Raw genomic sequence first — 21,056 nt, 5'->3', positions numbered from 1 at the left:
CTATTTCATTTCTATGCCGCTTTATACTTTTAAGTTAAAAAATCTCAATGTAGTTTACAACCTACATTAAAACATCCAATAATACAACAATCCTGAATAAAACATTACTGAAAAAAAAGGTAAATATAAAGTATACATTCAAAGCAACATAATTAACAGGAAATAAAAATACCGGTAGTATCTTAAAGGTTTCAAAAGGAAACATTACAAAGGAAGTCAAGTACAGAATGCACATTTAACACAGCAAAGTTCTAAAAAAAACCACCTTAAAACATTTCAAAAGTAAACATTCCTAAATTAAGTCAAAAATAAAATGTACATTTGAAACAGCATAATAAGCAAGAGCATGGCCCTGAGCTGAAGCAACAACCCCTTTTAGAAACTGATAAATTACTGCACTTTTTGCCTTTGTCTGGCCTTTAAGATTTTCTCATAGAGGTGTTCTTTTAGTTTTGTTTTAGTGGCTGATATACAACTATTTATAATATTTGTTTCTGATTTGTATTATTGGAGATTAAATGTTTTTTTTCCTCTCTCTGCTGCCATTATTATTATTTTGGGGGGAGGCTATTCTTCCTTTCCACTATATATGCAGCACTCAGGTTTGTTACTGTAAGCAGCTTTGAATGCATTTTTGGAATAGCAGTGTAACCTTAGATTAATGACTACAGGCCACTTCAGATATTTTCTTCCATTGTAAGAGCAGTCCCATTTTGTTTAACAGTGTAGGGTGAGATCTCCCAGATCTCAGCTGCAGCAGGATCCACAATCTGTAAATACTGGGGAGAGGTATGCATTTGCTCAATTTTCACTGCAGTATCCATAGTTAAATTCTTTATCTTTCAAACCCAGGAAGTCAGATTTCTTAAAACACACACACACACACACAACCCTGCAATCAGTAAGTTGACAAGAAGCTAGACCTTAGGAAAATCCCATGGGGGGAAAAGGTCAGCTCAGCTAGTCTCCAAGCCCATTCAAGCCTTTGACAGACAGCCAAGTGTTTCTATCTCCCCCACACCCCCATCCTGTCTAGAGTCCCTTTTACATTTCTTTGTGATGAATATTTAACCCGTTTTCACCAAAAAGGGAAAGTCTTGCTTGAAATTATTGAGACCCAGGCTCACATACATAGCAGCTTAACTGCTCTTCAGATTGTAACCATGCGCATGCAAAATATTTCAGAGATTCTGTATCTTTAATATTTGTGCAATAGACGGCATTTTGGCCAAAGCATGCAGGAGTGAGGAAAGCTGCACCTACCAAAATTATATCGCTAATATGCAAGCCCTGTCCTCCTTTACATCTGGTTGCTCTTAGCAAAAGCAATATGAATGCCTGGGATAGCTCAGTTGGTAGAGCATAAGACCTTTAATCTCAGGGTTGTGAGTTTGAGCCCTATGTTGGGTAAAAGATTCCTGCATTGCAGAAATTAGACTGGATGAGCCTCAGGGGTCCCTTCCAATGTTACAATTCTATGATTTCATGACCTGCCACACGGTCAGCTACTGAGCCTAGGAACTATGGCTGTACTCAGGTGATCCTCCAAATTACTCTTTGAAAGATCCTGAAAAAGCACTACTCATATTCTCCTTTTTGGCACGGGGCTTAATTCATTGCATTCAGTTTTAATCAAACCACAGTTTGCTATCATCATGCCCCCAACAGGAAACTGTGGTTTGCCTGAGTTTTCCATACCAGGATTTCAAACCACAATTTGATCTCGGTTTGCAGTCTTAGTCTGGAGCAATCACTTGAACCACAGTTTGTTGGTTTGGTTGTATAACAAACTATGGTTTGAATTAAACAGGATGCAATCAATTCAGCCCTAGGCATGAGAGGAGAAGGGAAGGAGAAATGTGCAAACAAATCAAGTTTGGAGGATTTGTTGAAAGCAGTTCAAGGGATATTCTTTTTAGGCACTAGTTAAGAGGAAAAAAGGGACGCGGGTGGCGCTGTGGTTTAAGCCACAGAGCCTAGGACTTGCCAATCAGAAGGTCGGCAGTTCGAATCCCTGCGACGGGGTGAGCTCCCATTGCTCGGTCCCAGCTCCTGCCAACCTAGCAGTTTGAAAGCATGTCAAAGTGCAAGTAGATAAATAGGTACCGCTCCGGCGGGAAGGTAAACGGCGTTTCCGTGCACTGCTCTGGTTCGCCAGAAGTGGCTTAGTCATGCTGGCCACATGACCCAGAAGCTGTACGCCGGCTCCCTCCGCCAATAAAGCGAGATGAGCGCCGCAACCCCAGAGTCAGTCACGACTGGACCTAATGGTCAGGGGTCCCTTTACCTTTACCTTAAGAGGAATAAAAGAGAGCAGCTTTTCCTCCCACCCTTGTAGGGAAATTTCATCATGGAAATGGACACTGTCTGCAGCCATGGGGCTGATGGCGAAAGCAAAAGGACAAGAGCAATTGGGTATATACAGAGTGAGTCTTTTAAAAGAGGCCCTGTGGAACATGTGTACTCTTTTAAAGGACTCGCCCTGTATATGCTCCACAGGGCTCCCTCCAGATGGGTTAATAAGGGCTTGGGTTGAGTTCCTCTTCTCTCTCCTGACCATCACCAAAAAAATCTGGTGCTGGACCAGCCTAAAGGCACCATTACTCTAGATCTTATACTGTATGTTTCTACCTGGAAGAACAGTTTTTCAGCTTTCCGCTTTGGGTGGTTTGATGTATATACACAACCCCAACAGATAGGAGCGAGACCCTCTGTGAACTGCCTGGAAAACACATCCTTCTGATGTAAAATAATCAATACGAACATCCTGTAACTATCCACTTGATCACTGTTTGTATCTCAGAAGGGAATAGAGCAGCTTTCATGAACACAGCACAGCATTCGCTTCAAAAGGATTCGCTCGCAATTTTTCCCAGCCCCTTTTCTGTGTGTGTGTGAAATTGCAGCTTGACGCGCTTCTCAGCGCAAAGGAGGAGACTTTTCCCCACCCACTTACTGCTGAGTTATCAAGCTCATCTGACAGCTTATTTGACCGCACATGCTGAAGCGGTCTAAGCTAGTAACCAAGTCTCTGCAACCAGCCTCTGGGAACACAGCCTGGGAGAAACTTGTTCTCTTGTCGTATCAATGCAATTATGCAAAGCAAATTCCACAGTCTGGTATTCTACTGCATTTGGGAAAATACACAGGCTCCCTATAACCCTGGTCCTCTGGGTTGGAGCACTCCAAATCTGCACCATTTTTTAATGTTAGGATCAGTGCATTAGGCTTACACCAAGGGAAATGAGGCTTTGCTGTGATACCTATCTATGCTATGCATGCCTTCTTCCACCCTCAACCTCTTGTCCTGAAAGGTGGGAGATCTTGTGCAGTGTCAACTCCTCCTTCACTTTCTCCCCTACACACACACACACACACACACACACACACACTACAGCAGGCAAGAATCATAGATCAGCATGTGTGAAAGCTGAGCTGTACAATCAGCAAACTTGTATGATCGTCCTTGATGTGCTACTTTTATACATGCAGGGCAGCCGTTCCCAGCATGTATAAAATATGGGGAACCATTCAAACATTTGATCCACCAACTGAGGGCTGAAGTTCTGCAGTATGCCAACAGATACATGTTATGTCTCTGCTGATCATGCAACTCAGATCAAGCACGCAGATAGCAGGGATGCAAAAAGCTTAATTGCCATGCTTTTCAGAAGAAGGCTATTAGAAAAAGAAGAAGAGGAGGAGGAGGAGTTTGGATTTGATATCCCTCTTTATCACTACCCACAGGAGTCTCAAAGCGGCTAACATTCTCCTTTCCCTTCCTCCCCCACAACAAACACTCTGTGAGGTGAGTGGGGCTGAGAGACTTCAAAGAAGTGTTATTGGCCCAAGGTCACCCAGCAGTTGCATGTGGAGGAGCGGAGACGCGAACCCGGTTCACCAGATTACGAGTCCACCGCTCTTAACCACTACACCACACTACAGAACAGCGATTATTTCTGGAACTCTCCTGTAATGTTGACCATTACTTACCACATTCCATGGCAATGAGTTCCAAACAGCAGGGTTGTGGTGTATGGGAAATAAATGTTTCCTTTTGTTCATTATTGCCTTGCTGATCGCATTGCATGCTTTGTTCAGATCAAGTTATTATGTAAAACACTAAGGAGGTTTCCACTCTTGACACTAAAAGTGCTTTTTTGTATTTTGCAGATCTGTAATGTGAATATTAAAACCTACACAGCTAGAATGTAGAATCAATTTCAAATGGTCCTCTTTATTTTTATATCCCACGTTAGCAACGTGCATATAAATAGCAGAAGAGAGGGTCAAAGGTGCTTTTAGTGTCATATGTGAAAATGCCATGCACAATATATGTGTAACATTTATGTATTTAAAAAAGGTATTGCATACTTGCCCCCCGCCAAAGTATGCTGACAGTTTAAAATGTCTTGTTTATCCATTTGCAATTTAGTCTGCTGTCTTAGCACTTTCTAGTAGTGAGGGTCAGCTCTGCAATTTGCAGCAACCAGGAATGAGAAAGCAGGCTTTTATTTTCTTACCAAGAGGCAAAATGATACAAAATTTTGGGTAGTGCAGGGACAGAGAGCACTGCTGAAGAGTAAAGTTTTCTGAGAGCACAAAAGAGTAAAAAGTTTGAACACCATGTTTTGCGCTGGAATTTTATTTAAACAGCTTCATCTAGGCCTGCAATAAATACACAGAATAGATAGTCATACCTCAGATTGAAGTAGCCTCAAGTTAAATATTTTTGGGTTGCGCTCCGCGGCGACCCAGAAGTAACGGAGTGCGTTACCTCCGAGTTTTGCTGCTCACGCATGCGAAGACGCTCAAAATGACGTCACGCGCATGCGTGGAAGCAGCAAAACGCGACCCGCGCAGACACGTGTTATGTTTACTTCAGGATGCGAACGGGGCTCCGGAACAGATCCCGTTCGTATCCAGAGGTACCACTGTACCTGCATATTCATTTTGGTCAAGTGCTCTGACAACTATGTTCTGAAACTAGCTTTTACCCCCTTAAGTGTCATCTCATCGTCTCAATGTATTGTTTTTATTTATGGGACACAAAGGCTGGCATGAGTAAAATGGGAGAGAGGGAGGAAGCTAAAGCTATCTTCAGATGCCTTAAAAGGTAAAGGGACCCCTGACCATTAGGTCCAGTCGTGACCGACTCTGGGGTTGCAGCGCTCATCTCGCTTTATTGGCCGAGGGAGCCGGCGTACAGCTTCCAGGTCATGTGGCCAGCATGACTAAGTCACTTCTGGCAAACCAGAGCAGCGCACGGAAACGCCGTTTGGCTTTCTGCTGGAGCGGTACCTATTTATCTACTTGCACTTTGACATGCTTTCGAACTGCTAGGTTGGCAGGAGCAGGGACCGAGCAACAGGAGCTCACCCCGTCGCGGGGATTCGAACCACTGACCTTCCGATTGGCAAGTCCTAGTCTCTGTGGTTTAACCCACAGTGCAGCTAAAACCTACGGGCAGCTAAAATCAGCTGCCCACTTCCTCAGTTCCCACCCCTTCTACCCTGTATTCAAATCTAATTCCTGCACCAAGCAATCGGGGAAGATTTGGATCAAAGTGCCTGTCACGCTGCTGGGGTTTGGGCCCCCTGCTCCTTCCATCCCTGTCTTCCCCTTGGAACTGAATAACAGCAGGACTTGCATCTTTGCAACAGCTGTTTCGTTTTGGTTTGGGACCTGCCATCCTCAGCCTCTCAAGTTGCGAAACCAGCACACCAGGGCCCTGAGCTCTCCTCCTCGCTCTGCTCATAATTCCCTGGCGGAAGAAGCCTCGCCTCGCCATTGGTCGGCCCTCGCCATGTGACTCTCTGCCAACGTTCCACCTGCCTCCAGCAGAATATTTACTTTAGTGACCCTGCTCTGCGGCAGGGTAATTTCATTGTCTGGTGTTTCTGTCAGATAAATTAATTACTGCTCCTACTCACCAGCTCCCTTGCCCGCACGTCACAGAAACATTAAAAGCAACTGCCAGGGACTTTCAGCTTCCACAGCTTGGGCTGTTTGGGAGCTAGATCCTCTCTGAATGCCAAACCTGCCTCAGAATACCATATAACACCTGCAGGAACCTAGCCAGCACAGGAATGGATTTTATTGCCTGCTCCTAGCAGGACAAGCATACGCATATTGAAAAATGGGGAGGGGAGGAATAAAGCCGCACACAACCCCCCACTATCTTGGCCATTCACTTAGAGAACACTTGGTTCTCAAACTTAATCCGTTCCGGAAGTCTGTTCCAAAACCAAAGTGTTCCAAAACCAAGGTGCGCTTTCCCATAGAAAGTAATGCAAAACAGATTAATCTGTCCCGGACTTTTAAAAACAACCCCTAAAACAGCAATTTAACATGAATTTTACTATCTAACGAGACCATTGATCCATAAAATGAAAGCAATAAACAATGAACTGAGGTCACACACACAATCAATCAATCAGTAGCTGCACTGGGTTCCACACAGTCACAAAACAAAACCAAAAAAAGCCGCAAAAACAAAAACGCAAAATAAATAGCAAAAACAGACAGACCTCAGCGTAATGCTCAAAATGGAAGTGTGGCACTCAAATCGTCAGCGTTAACACTCAAATTGTCAGCATAACACTCAAATCGGAAGCATAACACTCAAAATGGAGCACGTTCAGCTTTTGAAAAAAGTTCGCAAATGGGAACAATTGCTTCTGGGTTTGCAGTGTTTGAGTTCCAGGTTCTCTGAGGACCAAGGCATTTGAGAACCAAGGTACCACTATATTACAAATAGATAAAGCATCCAGGGCCTCTTCACAAGTGCAATAAATGTCCGACGCAGAAAAGCATTTCTGTGTAAGGAATGGCGTACAACCTAAGTGCAGATCACCTGCAGTAAAGGACCAAACTGAAGGGGGACGTGGTTCAGATGTAATGGCAAACCGCAGTTTGTCAAATAGTAAATTATATAAATAGTAAATTATTATTGTTGTTGTTGTTGTTGTCATTAGGAGAATGAGCCTGCATGAGACTCACATTACCTCTGCCTCTCTGTTTTGTGTACTAGAGGCGACTTCCGCATTTTCTTTTGAACTAACCGCTTAGTTCTACATTTCAACTGAACTTTGGGGTGTAACCTAAGCACAACTAGCAGCCACCCACAGAAGAAAGAGCTCTCAAGTCCAATGGTGCAGTTGATTCCTGCGTTGTTGATCTTGCATTGGGACGACATGGCCTCCAATATCCTTTCCAACACGAGGATTCCATAATAGGCTGAAGTACAGCATAGATTCCAGTAATGTCTTTTGGTACATTGGTGTCACTCCTGGAAAAGAACTTTGAGCCACTCTGTTGAGCAGACATGTCCCCTTGCAAGCTCCAGGACACTTGAATATGGCCCAAGACTTCTTATTGGAAACCCATAAACCCCAACTTTTTCCTTGTACCCTCACCCATCCCTAGGAAGCTCTTAGCTCAGCTTTCAGTACCCTGGTGCCATCTAGATGCTTTGGACTACAAGTCCCATCAGCCCCAGTTGGCACAAGCTCTCTGGGGCTGATGGGAGATGTAGTCTAAAACCGTTGGAAGGTACCAAATTGGTGAAGGCTGTCTCAGCTCTTCTGGCTTATACTGTATGTATCTGAAAACATAACAGCTAAAAATGTTTAATAAAAATGATAAGCAAAGAAATAAATAAGAAGCTTAAATTTAGTATGCTTTGCAACACTCCATATTACTTGCAGAAGTCTGGATGAATTATTTTTTTCATGTCTGAGGGTAACCAAGTTCAAAATACTGCACTGCAAATGCAACATGCTCATCAATTGAAAATTTAACATCTGGCATCTTTAGGAAAGTGATATACCAATCATGCTAATTGCATGCAATGAAAATATGCAAATAAGCTGAGGACCTCTGGTTCAAGACATGTTCCTGATGGGACCTTATGTGCTTTGCAAGTTTCTCATCTCTGCTCTGTAATCCATTCACAGGCTGCATGCCGTGGCATCTTGGTTTTTTATCTCTCCTTTGAAAATGGTATTTGTTTTGACACCTTCCCAGCCTTCCAGCTCAGCTTTTTAACCTGTTTTCCAGAGACTTGGGATTTCATAGGTCACACAGAGTTGAATTGCAGCTGCTGAGCCTGAAGAGTGAAATATTTAATAAGAAGAAACACTCTCCTGCTTCTGCTTTTGTACTCTCATACTGTCCATGAAACAGTGTGACTCCACTTTGCAGAGCTGGCGCAGTTGCTGTGAAAAGCAGTGTACTGTTGCGCCTAGAGCAGCCTTCCTGGCAAGCTGGTGCTCTCCAGACATTGTTGGACTACAACTCTCATCAGATTGGCCAATGGTCAGGGATGATGGGAGTTGCAGTTCAGCAACATCTGGAGGGCAACAAGTTGAGAAAGGCTGGGCTAGAGGAGGGTTTCTCAAACTTGGCTCTCCGGCTGTTTTTGGACTACAACTCCCATCATCCCTAGTGGTCAGGGATGATGGGAATTGTATTCCAAATACAGCCAGAGACCCAAGTTTGGGAAACCTTGGGCTGGAGCATTGGATTTCAGGACAGGTAAACTCATGGCCAGCTTATGAAGCCTGACGGCGCCTTTGACAGCACATTGATCAGTAGGAATGAGCACGTGATCCTGATTCACTGTGCTGTGAAAAGCTTCACCTGCCTATTTCTGCATATCAAACTCCTGCTAACGGAACAGGGTCAGGCCAAGCTGTTAAGACAGGTTGGCTGCCTTCGGCTCAAGGCTATTCTCAGCTGTAAAGGTCAAACAGCATCTCAACTCTGAGCCCAATGTTTTTCAAAGTGCATTCTAGGGAACTCGAGGGTTCCTGCAAAACTTTACATGGGTACTTCCAAAAGAAGACCACTAACGGTGCACAAATACTCCTGGAATGCAGATAGACCACTGCAAGCTTCTGCAATCACACCTTGCAATGCACACCATACTGGAATGGGTGTGTTTCCAGGGCACATCCCAGGATTCTCGATTCCCCGTCTATGAATATTCCAACACACGGAGGGGAAGTGGGACTGTGCCCCCCTATAGGTTACAGGGGTTCTGATCACATGGAGAGCCTTACACATATGGATGTAGACTCCCCTATTCACAAGCGGATAGCTCAGTTGGTTAGAACATGGTGCTGATAACACCATGGTCACAGGTTTGATCCCCTGCATAGGACAGCTGCATATTCCTGCATTGCAGGGGCTTGAACTACAATTCTAAGTTGAACTGAACACTCAGACACTGGAGAGCATGTTCAGGAGGCACACAGACATCAGGGATGGGAGAAGCAGCCCTTACATATATCGTGTCCTCCCCACACTAGATATATGGAGCGAGATGTAAACATCCCCTTTCAGAGTCCCAGTGAGGCCTGCCCCCTTTGAAGTGAGGATATAACTCATACACCTCTTCAAGCAAAAAAAGGAAAAGTCTGTCTCAAAAATACTGGGAAGGATGAGTGTTGATCATATTAAATTAGCCCAATACGTTTTGGCTCAAGTGTCTTATTCAGGGGTTTATTTCTTTCTTTTCAGACTGCTAAAAAAACCCATCAACTTCAAAGGCCTTGCGGGGCAAAAGCTTGGGAGAATTTAGTAATAAATATTCATCCTTTCCAGCATCTTTTTTTAAAAAAAAAATATTTCTACTGAAACTTTTCAGCATCAAATACAATAAAAACAGGTTAATCTAAATAAAAATGAAAACAGGAAATAACACAAAAGAAAAGAAAAAGGGAAAGAAGAAAAAGAAGAAAATACAAAGCCCTCTATCCGAGGTAGATCTTTAACTGTGTCTCACACAAAAGTGCGTAGACCCTTCCAGCTCTCACCTGGGAGCTTCCCTTTTTTTCTGCCAGCATCCTTGAGATACATTTCTCCTTTCTGTTTATATCATTGCATGCTTCCCGGTTTTGTGTATATAATCCTCTGTAAAGCAGACTCACAGCAGTTCTTTAGCAGACAAGGATCCTCAGGTGGCGAAATTCCTTGAATGTGTAAAAAGGGCTTGTATGACATAAAGCTTTTTATGGGATAGGACCACTGGTCCATTTATCTTGCTAATGTCAACAATGACAGCATCTCTCCAGGACTTCAGCCAGGAGTCCTTTCAGCCCTACCTGGAGATGCCAAGGATTGAATCTGGGACCTTTTGCACACAAAGCATACACTCTGCCGTTAAACTACAGACGTTATTCCATGGTGGGCTTTTGAAAACTACTGCCTTAACCTCTTTGACAACAGAGCTGCTGTGGGCGATGGGATGCAAATATAATAAATAAGTTGTTCATCTCATATCCACCTCGAGAGCAGGAAGCCATAGACTTAACAGTTCCACACTAAGCAGACTTATTTGGAAAGAAATTTTCCAAAATAGAATCACAGAGTTGGAAGGACTGTACACTTGATGAGTGGCAGCTGAATATGCGAACTGACTCCACTGGAAAAAGAAAACTGCGTGTGAGGGGATACACATGGCTCCTTTGCAGCGTTGTGCAGTTGTGTCGGACCATTTATTGACAGAACCAAGATGCTGCATGCATGTGTGAACCAGGCCTTGTTTTTAAGCAGACAAACCATATCCAGGATTGCAGGCCCAACACATAATTATAGACACCCTGATAAGCATTCCAGGCTTCCTCAAACAGCAGTGCTGGGTCAGGAATTACAGCTAAAGCCTAACCGCAGGTCAATTTACTGTTCTCTCCTTTTTCTTTCATTCAGAGGCTATGGGTTAAGACCTCAGAGGACTTCAATAAGCTGGAAGGAATGAAGTCAGACAACATTCAGGGGTAGGTTTGGGTTACATAGCCTAAGTATAATGTGCAGCAACTATATATTCATCACTGACATGGTAACTGCTAGCCCTTGGTTTCCATAACTAAAATGTTAGGTAATTGAGGGTGTCATAGAGAGGTGAGGGGCAGATTCCCCCCACTCCTCAAGTATGTGCACTGTTATTTCTGTCTTCTTAAAACAGGGCAGGTTACAGAGCAGTTACTTTTGGCCTTGATAAGTATAATTTTACCAAGTGGTTTCTGGAGCCTGTAATTACCACAGAGTATTTAATAGCAAATAGGCTATAGAGCCTATGATTGAAAATTCCACCTTGGCCCATTTTGCTTCTGACACCTGCTATTAAGACTTTAGTAGTAGCCAGAGTCAAAAAAAAAAAAAAAGACTTCCCTTCATACAGTGCTGCTTCTTAATATTCGTTGGTTTGTTTACAATGTTTAAATTGACCTTCATCAAAAAAAGGATGCCAGGGGAGTTTACACATCTCTCCAGTTAAAATAACAAAATACATAATAAAACGGTAAAATAAAAAATCAAGTGAGAAGCTATTAAAGAATCCAAATCATGAAAGAAAACTGAAGCAGGGATCCTAATAAAACAAACGAACCGCATTGCTCTGCCTTAAAGAGGTGTGTTTCCAGACCATGCCTAAAACTCAGTAAGGAAGGAGCCAACTGCACCCCTGGTGGCAACAGCTCCTTGGAAGGGGTAAGGTCTTCTTCTGGGGAGCTGAATCTGGACTTCTCTCTGTCCAGGTCCTACATAAAATTGACTCTCATTGACACCTGCCATTTGTCTGTGATATGGCACAGAGGGTACCACAAGATGCAGCTTCTAACCTAACTGACCACATGTTTCCACTTGCGCGAAACCACCCCTATTAATTTTGGCACGCTCTCTGAGGGAAGTACAGCAGTATAAACTCCCATTTTATTCAGTGCGGCATGGCCAAATAAATAGGCATGTTTCTATTAGCAGGCTGTAAGCAGTATGATGGCAGCAGCGTAGACATCCAAACAGATATACCTTATAAAGTAGGCAAGAGTCTGGAAGGGAAACACCTGTTCAATTTAAGAGCAGCTAGAGTGAAGCACACAAACACAGCTCACAAAAGACTGAAGCCTTGAGCTGGAGGACACAGCACAGCTGTTCTCAGAAACAAGACAAAAGCTTTAGTTATGGTTGTTCCCGTCTGACACACCCTTTCCCCTCTTCATGTTGTTTACTGAAAGGAAGGGTTGAAATTTCACAGACGGAACTACTGATAGTAGCTTGTGCATCTCGGGGGATGCAGTACACAGCAAAATACTTTTCTTAAAAAAACCCCAACAACCCTAGGAAATATAGATCACAACTGCCCTGCTTAATCTATCAATAAACCTATCAGAAAAGTATGTGGTATGCAACCATTTGCAGCCATCATTCAGCAGCTGCTCCCCTTTCTTTCCATACCCGACAATTCAAATGGTCCCCGATTCAGCAATATTCTTAAATCAGATTTCCATTTCAAAGAGGAGCTAAGCCTAGTTGAAGTGCTCAGCCGAACCAGCACCAGTAAGTGAGCCAAAAGGGTACAGTGGTTAGACTGTTGAACTAGAATGAGGGAAGCCCAGGTAGCAATCCCCACTCAGGGTAATGAGAATTGTTAAGAGACCCCTATTCCCCACACAGAACCACAATTCTGAGAGTGGTTTAACAATCAATCCTTCTCCACGGGGACCTCTGGGAAGGGGATGGGGGGTCTCCTAAAAACTCTCAGCATCCTTAACAATCTACGGTACCCAGGATTATTTGGGGAAAGCCAGGATACTGCCTTAAATGTATGGTGTAGATGGGGGCCTCTGTTGTTCTCAGGATAACCTACTGTACCTCCCAGGGTTGTTTTGAGGACAAGGATGAGTAAGGAGAACAATGTCTATCATCTGAAGATCCTTGGAGGAAGGGTGGAATCAAAATAAATAATGTGTCTCAGGATTTACAGCACACAGAAAGAAGTGTGATCATGTAAGAGAAAGAAAAAAAGAACAGAGCTATTGATTGGCTTGAATAGCATACCTACCAATTCTAACTAAATAACAGTGGGTTTATGTGCCTGTCGGGTGTTGATTCCCAGCATCGCTTGGGTTTAGAGATAAAGGCCTTAACCACTTGGCTAGCTTTCAAGGCCTTGCAAGTACCAAACCTGATACACCCTCCTCTGTAGTTTTTCAAGTCACCCCAATTTCCCAAGGTCTGATTGGCTTCCAGTCCTGTCTTCTGATAGCAAGAAAACAGAGAAGTTCTGAAAACCCAACCATGAACCCACCTAAGCTGAGATATTTGTTCATCTCTGAACCGATGCACATGCATAGAATTATACTGGTCTGACAATGGGCTAATATTCTTCCATCAATGTAGAATGAGGTGCTGCTGCTGAGGCAATGGGAATAAGAGGGGAGGGTGATGTGATGGACAAAAGAGGCTATTCAAAGAGCCTCTTCTTCCCGCCCCTGAAGTGTGGGGAACTGCATAATGTGGAAGGGAGGGAGGGGGGGTGAAATAATACTGTGCAAACAAAAGCCCTTCCTATGCAAAATCCTGAAAAGATGATTCACAATAGATTGGGTGCTGCATACTCCATCTTTCCGAGGAGGCATCTGACCACCAGGGGAAGAATGACTATTATGGGGTTCCATTCATGCCAATGCAATGAAAGCTAATTCTCCCCTGGACTGTGCAGTTCATGCAAACTGGTCTTCCTAGCCCCCAAGAAAAATATCCAACAGTGCTAAACTTTTGTCTCAAAACATTTTTTGTTGTTGTATATGTTCCAGTTAATGTTCAAAATGTAAACAGTTGGAGGGAGTGATCTAATGAATGAGCAAAGGGAGCGGTGAATGAGGGTAAATTCATTATCAACAGAAAACACCATCATTTCAAGTGCAATTTGGGATCGGCAGTATACAGCTTTTGATCATTCAGTGACATATTATAGATATATCACAGTTACAATAATCTGTTCAAATACAGGACTCTGCTTTTCCCACATCTTCTCTTATCTGTCCTCCAGTTCTGCCTGACACACTTTCACCTCTATCTTTGTCTTATGGGTAATATGCAGAACACAGCTGACAATTCAAGTACGGAAAGCTGGCTTAGGACGTTTTAACGGAAGCAGGCTTGTCTGGTGAAATATCTGGAGAACTGCAATTTCCTTAGTGTCCCTTTGTTTTTCTCCCTGAACTGAGGGAAAACAAAAACAGCTGCTGAAACAGTCAAGATTTCCAGGCCCAAGACAGGCAAAAAAGAAAACTGAACAGAATTCTGTGGGTGACAAACTTATTTTCTTATTCTGTGAACCACCCTGAGATTCAGAATGGCAGTATAATAATAATAATAATAATAATAATAATAATAATAATAATAATAATAATAATAATAATATTTTCAGGTCCTCAAAAGGATTTATCCGGACCCACATTCAATAAGTGCAGGGGGGGGACTACCGTTCAGTTACCCTATCCTTGAGTATTAAGTCATAGTTAAAATACATTAAGATGACGAGTAACTAATCTAAGTTAAATGAACTTGAGTATGTGTCCTTAGGCTATGTTTAAATATCTCTCTAAGCAGCGAAGGGTAGAATTTGGAAGGATTCCAGTTTGATTTGTTTCAAATTTGTCTTCCGTTTTCCCTGCAGTAAATGCCATTTCTTAATGGGACTGCTTAACAAATGGCTGATGTATTCCACAAAAATGGTCAAGAAACTGCTTTTTAATAGGAATTCTTCTGGCTGAAGGGAATTCAATTGTCACTCCACAGAAATGCAAACGACCCAGTCCAAAGTCACAAGCACAAAGAGCTATGCTTCTCATTCAGCAGGCACCCGGTTTTGTATGCATTTTTACTAACATGCGCAGTGAACACAACTGCGTGTTATAAAAGGTTGTTGGCACCAGTTTCTAACCCAGTGCCTCCCCCATCATTCTGTTTAGCAAAACTCCTCCATGGCAATAAACAGAATCAAACTCATCCTCTGCCTCTCCCTGTATGTGTGTTTTGTAAAAAGTGCCAGCTGGGGAGGAACAGGGAATGCATGTGACTGCTACAGAGTTCTTAAACCTCATCTGCAGGCATCACAAGAAATGTTGCTCGGGAGAAGCAATTCAAAACTGTTGAAGCACACACAGAGAATGTGACAGTCCAAATTCAAAAGGTCAAGCCGAGTCAAGTTCAAACAGCAGGTGATTCGACCGGAGAGTTATTTCTCCATGGCGACCTTTTTGTGTTTGGGGAGCACACCATATATTCTGGAAAAAAAGCTCCTTTTGTTTCTTAATGTGTAGAATGTCTACACTTTTCCCAACCCCCTTTTGGCATTTAGTATTTCCACTGTCAAATGAACTGACCAGTTTGATTCAGAATCCCCACCCACTTCTCTGATCAAAATACAGAATATTGTGTATTAATCTGACCAAGGGCTCATCCTCATTTCCTCTTGTCCTGTGCCTAGAAAACACAGATCCTAAATGTTTTTCGCTTGTCTCATGATTCCTAGGCATGGGTCAGGTCAGATTTTTGGTGGTCCCACTCCTTTCCCCAAGGAAACCCACAGCTTACTGCTGCATCAGAACGAATGTCCATCTGCAGAAAAACCAATTGACATAGTGGGTTTTCCCAGGGAAAAGTAGCAGGACAAAGCAAAAGTCTAGACGAGCCCTAATAGCTGCATCCTGGTTTCTCCTGTTTTTCAGCACAGAGGTTTCTGCATCCTGTCTACCCCATCCAATCCTGTAAGAAGCTGCTTTCAACTTTTTTTTGGGGGGGGGGGGAGGGACTGGAAGCGCTAATCACGAATGCCGCCCTAACCAAGATTTTTTTTCTCCCAGAAGACGAAGGGACAGACAGCTTAAATTGCTACTGAAAGATAAATGCTATTGAAAGATAACTGCAGAAACAAATTAATTAACAAGAAAGTTAATTCGAAAGTGCAATCTAGGAGAACCATAACACTGCACAATGCCTACTGGAAAACACAGTGTGGAAACAGTGTGGATGTGAGGTTTATTGTGCAAGTTTTACTGGTGCTACTGCTTCTGACCCAGTTTTTAACATTCCTTTTACACTGCAGTACCTGTTGCCTTGTGGAATTGTGGCTTTTTGATTGATATATTGCCATGCTGTCATATATTTTAAATGGTGGGAAAGAACCCTTTTCTTTCCTGCATGAGTGGCAGTGGCATAATCATGAAAACCATGGGGAAATTAGTAAAAATCTCCCAAAATTTTCTGTGTAATGATGGTTGCAAATAGGTTTTTCCTTAAAACAATTCGCATGCAAATGTGTGCTAAACTTTCCCTTGATTTCCATAATTTACTTTTACATCATCTGAAAGATCACATAAAACATGAAAATGAACAAGTAATAAAGTATTAGGAAGATGGAACGGGTACCATCTGAACACAGTCTTATTTTTTCCTGTGCTATCATCTCTGGTCAAACAAACTTTGAGGGGCACTCTCCTTTGCAAATACCAAAAATGTTCTCTTCTATATCACCTAATTGTTGGCGAGGTTGCAACAAACTTGGTACATGTTATCATTTATGGTGGGGCTGTCGGTTCAAGATTGTTTTGGAATTAATTTTGACAGAAATGATAAATATTGCTAAGGAAACTTGTTTGTTGTCCAAAATTAATGTTACTGAATATTTGTTATGACACCAAGGTAAATATATTGTCAAAAGAATTGGTATTGTATTTGATCTTGGTAACACACATAGTAGTAACAACTCCATGGAAAACAGCCCCAAATCTTACACTGGACTGGATGTTTGGTAACGCTCACTCTGGAATATAGCTGTAATGGAGAAAAGCACACCTAGAGATTTCGACAAGAACTAGAAACTCCAGACACTTTTTATGTGTTTTGACATTCCTTTGAGACATTTGCAGCAGAACCACCATTTTGAAGATGACCCTCAGAGCAAGCCTAGCCAATCTGGAATTATACCTGATGATCTGATAAAGCTGATAGTCCTTATTCCGACTCTGTTATAGTTTTGTTTTCCATCTTTTACTTTTTGAAAGTTGTTATCATTGCTCTTTCCATTTTATATACATTATAAAATGAAGCTTTGAGGAGTTCAGAAGCACAGAAGAAGAAACATGTTTGTAAAGAATGGGGTGAATGTATTTGTGCCAATGATACTGCACCAGCTTCAGCTCTCTCAAAAAGATATCCTCTGCCTCTAGTTTGATATTACCATTATGAAGTTAACTGTCACTAATGGCAATGCATGGATGAATAAGCAATCTGGAACTGTTTCCATAACTCGGGGGTATGCGAGGAATGGGACTTTTCTTTAAAGAATGCCAAAAGAAACTCTATATCACTTGTACATAACAGACCAGTTTTCATATTCCACCAGTCCAAGCCAGCAAATGCAGACATAAGAACACTCTCTGAAACCCAAGAGTTTCTCCACCTTAGTCTGAGAAAAGGGGAAACGGAAATGTCCATTTTGCATGGTTAAAGGTAAAGGTAAAGGTACCCCTGCCCGTACGGGCCAGTCTTGACAGACTCTGGGGTTGTGCGCCCATCTCACTTAAGAGGCCAGGGGCCAGCGCTGTCCGGAGACACTTCTGGGTCACGTGGCCAGTGTGACAAAGCTGCATCTGGTGAGCCAGCGCAGCACACGGAAACGCCGTTTACCTTCCCGCCAGTAAGCGGTCCCTATTTATCTACTTGCACCTGGGGGTGCTTTCGAACTGCTAGGTTGGCAGGCGCTGGGACCGAGCAACGGGAGCGCACCCCGCTGCGGGGATTCGAACCACCGACCTTTCGATCGGCAAGCCCTAGGCGCTGAGGCTTTAGCCCACAGCGCCACCCGCGTCTTGCATGGTTACTCTGGATTAAATGAGATAGTGATCCTTGGCATCTCCAGGGTACAGAAGGATGAGATTCCCTCCCTGAAATCCTGGAGATCAACTGCCAGTTGGTGCAGGCCATACAGAGCTGATCTGATTCAGCATAAGACTGCTTCTTATACTTACTCCACAAACAAATGCCACACAATTGTTAACAAAATGTCATTCAGTGAGAAATGAATATAATCAGGATTTTCCAACTTTTTTTTAAAGGCAGATAAAATGTAAGAAGCCCCCACCTAAACCCATTACTGAAAACAACACGCTGGTAAGGAATAATTATATTTCCTTTATCGTTCTAAGGGGAGGCTTATGATAAGGTCAAAGTGAAAATGATGCAGGCTATTGATCACAAGTCATCTATCCCAGAAAGGTTACTATGCTCAGATGTCATTTTTGGAGCTGTAACGACCTCGCTGTCTCCACCCTGCATCAGAGCTGTATCTCTTTACTCACAGCTGAATATAAACTACTACAAACTTGCTAATTAAGCCAGGATGGGATTTTTTTAACCGCTTGCAGCACCCCATACTGACAAAGCAGCGGGTAGATTGTGCACCGTAGCTCTTGTTAATCTGGAAGGGTGGAAAAAATAATGAAAATGGATCTGGTGGACGGGTTACTACTTTTGGCACACATTTCAGGCTGAAACCAAAACCAGGTGCTTCTTATGTCTCATAAGACTTATACGCGCAGACATATTTCGACAGAAACTACCCAATACTGGTGATTTCAATATTTCAACCTTTTTAGCCCTTGCTAAAGTATATCTGAAGGAGCGTCTCCACCCGCATCGTTCAACCCGGACACTGAGGTCCAGCTCTGAGGGCCTTCTGGTGGTTCCCTCAATACGAGAAGCGAAGTTACAGGGAACCAGGGGGAGGGCCTTCTCAGTAGTGGCACCCCCTCGTGGAACGCCCTCCTATCAGATGTCAAGGAAATAAACAACTATCTGACGTTTAGAAGACATCTGAAGGCAGCCCTGTTTAGGGAAGTTTATGATGACTGAAGTTTTAATGTATTTTTAATCTTTGGTTAAAGATTTCATCTCGCTTTACTGGCCGAGGGAGCCGGTGTACAGCTTCTGGGTCATGTGGCCAGCATGACTAAGCCACTTCTGGCGAACCAGAGCAGTGCATGGAGACGCCGTTTATTTTCCCATCGGAGCGGTACCTATTTCTCTACCTGCACTTTGATGTGCTTTCGAACTGCTAGGTTGGCAGAAGCAGGGACCGAGCAACGGGAGCTCACCCCATCGTGGGGATTCGAAACGCCGACCTTCTGATCGGCAAGTCCTAGGCTCTGTGGTTTAACCCACAGCGCCACCCGCGTCTCTTAACGTAGATACATCCGTGTAAAAAAGGACAAATTGTCAGGCTTGCTTCCACCTTCTTGCTTAGCTAGCCCTGGTATAAAGAAATCTGCAGCGCTAGTTACCACCTTTGTCCACAGAAGCACACTAAAAGCAACGGCTTGAACAACCCTGAAGCTGAAGCTGACAAATCCATGGTAACAACATATTCTCAGAAGCCAGGAGAAATATGACAGGCAACATCAGAAACAAAAAGCAGCCTTTGGTTCTCTCTTCCCTTCTGTGTTTGCCTTGTGTTGATTTAAGCTGGGCAAGACGAGATATCAAGAGCAATGGCAAATGAAGGCCCCCTGAATTTCCTTGTCTTCCCAGATGGACAGTGAATGCAGCGGAAGTTTGGAGAAGTTTTGTTTCCCCCCCCCCTCAACTTCTCTGAACAAAATAGACAGAACTGCAGTGAGAGAAGAATGAATCAAATTAATTTTTACCATTTCTAACTTCCTCTCTTACGATTTATGTGTAGGTTGTTTTTTGTTTCGTTTTCTGTTTATACAAAAGAATAAAAGGGCCAAACAAAAACGAGCAAAAGATACTGTCTGAATGCATGAAAAGAAAAATTGATTTTAAAACTATCTCTTTCCCCCCTGTTCTTTCTTGAAGCGGGGAACTGGATGAGAGGATTCATTATTAAATGCTTGGAAGTACTTCTGAGGATTAAGGAGCTGAGTTTTATCTTCATTTTCAAGCCCCTTCCCCCTTTTTTCAAAAGAAATGAAGACCCAAGTGCCTTCTAAGCATAGCTGACAAAGTCTCTTTAATAGACATATAGCTTAATATTTATACGAAGGGGTTGCTTATTCTGCTGATAAAGTGCAGAACAGATGTTATTTCACCTGACAAGTGCCATTTTATATTGACGTTATCCAGCTTTTATTTACAGTGCCTCTTTTCGTCTCCTAAACGATGAAATGCAGAAGGTGTGTAACTCACTGATGGAGCACACAGAATCATAGAACTGTTTGCATACAAAAGGTTCCAGATTCAAGCTCTGGCACCTCTAGCTCCAAGGCTCTCAGATAGCAAGACTGGGAAAGACCCTGCAGTGATGCTGGCGTTCAGAGTAGGCAATACTGGCCTAGAAGGGCCAAAGGTATGTCACAAAATAGCCAGATCTAGATAAGAATTCCATCACAAGACAACTGCCTGGTCCAGATCCCATGGCTAAGGTGTGGTCCGCCACTTTAGGAATGTGCTAAAGGTGTCTGCCCTCCCAGTTCCTTCCACTAGTTTACAATAACCAGGTTGCCATGGCATCTGAACTGGACCTATATCCTGCTCCCAGGAACAAGAGAATATATTCCACTAGTGTGCTCATATCTTAAGACCTTCTACAGAAGCTCTTTCCCAAGTACCTTGTTTAACAGAGGTACCCTGTATAATTAGAAGATCAAACCTATCCATTCTTAAGGAAATCAGCCCTGAGTGCTCACTGGAAGGACAGATTGTGAACCTGAGGCTCCAATACTTTGGCCACCTCATGAGAAGAGAAGACTCCCTGGAAAAGACCCTGATGTTGGGAAAGATGGAGGGCACAAGGAGAAGGGGACAACAGAGGACGAGATGGTTGGACAGTGTTCTCGAAGCTACCAGCAAGGGGTCTTGACCAAACTGCGGGAGGCAGTGGAAGACAGGAGTGCCTGGCGTGCTCTGGTCCATGGGGTCACGAAGAGTCGGACACGACTAAACGACTAAACAACAACAACCCTGTATAACTGAACAGGAGAGGGCCTTTTCAGTGATTTTTCCATGACTTGGAATGCCTTCCTCAATAAGACATCTCTGGTACTGACTACAAAACACTTGGCACCAGGTTAAGACGTTCCTATTTGCTCAGGCATTTTAGGTATTTTACTTAGAACTGCCATCTCTGTTCCTTAGTTTCATGTTTCCGGCATGCCTTTGGTCTTGTTTGTTGTTGTTTCTAAATATTGTATCCCTATGTTGTGTGGGTACTTTTATAGACATGTTTGTCTGCCACCACAGAATCTTCC

General features: G+C 43.2%; 1 protein-coding gene and 1 long non-coding RNA gene across 5 annotated transcripts in view; both read right to left on the bottom strand.

The window, feature by feature from the left end:
• LOC309379364 overlaps nucleotides 1–21,056 on the bottom strand; it is a 401,215-nt gene that overhangs the window by 69,305 nt on the left and 310,854 nt on the right. The window lies entirely within an intron of this gene.
• Nucleotides 1–21,056, bottom strand: part of HIPK2 (homeodomain interacting protein kinase 2) — a 161,848-nt gene that overhangs the window by 44,538 nt on the left and 96,254 nt on the right. The gene's annotated exons all lie outside the window — the stretch shown is intronic.

This window comes from Podarcis melisellensis (assembly GCF_964234715.1).
Source record: "Podarcis melisellensis genome assembly, chromosome: 10".
Classification (NCBI taxonomy): domain Eukaryota; kingdom Metazoa; phylum Chordata; class Lepidosauria; order Squamata; family Lacertidae; genus Podarcis; species Podarcis melisellensis.
Note: the sequence above shows the minus strand (reverse complement) of the source record. Positions and strands in the feature narration are given on the sequence as shown.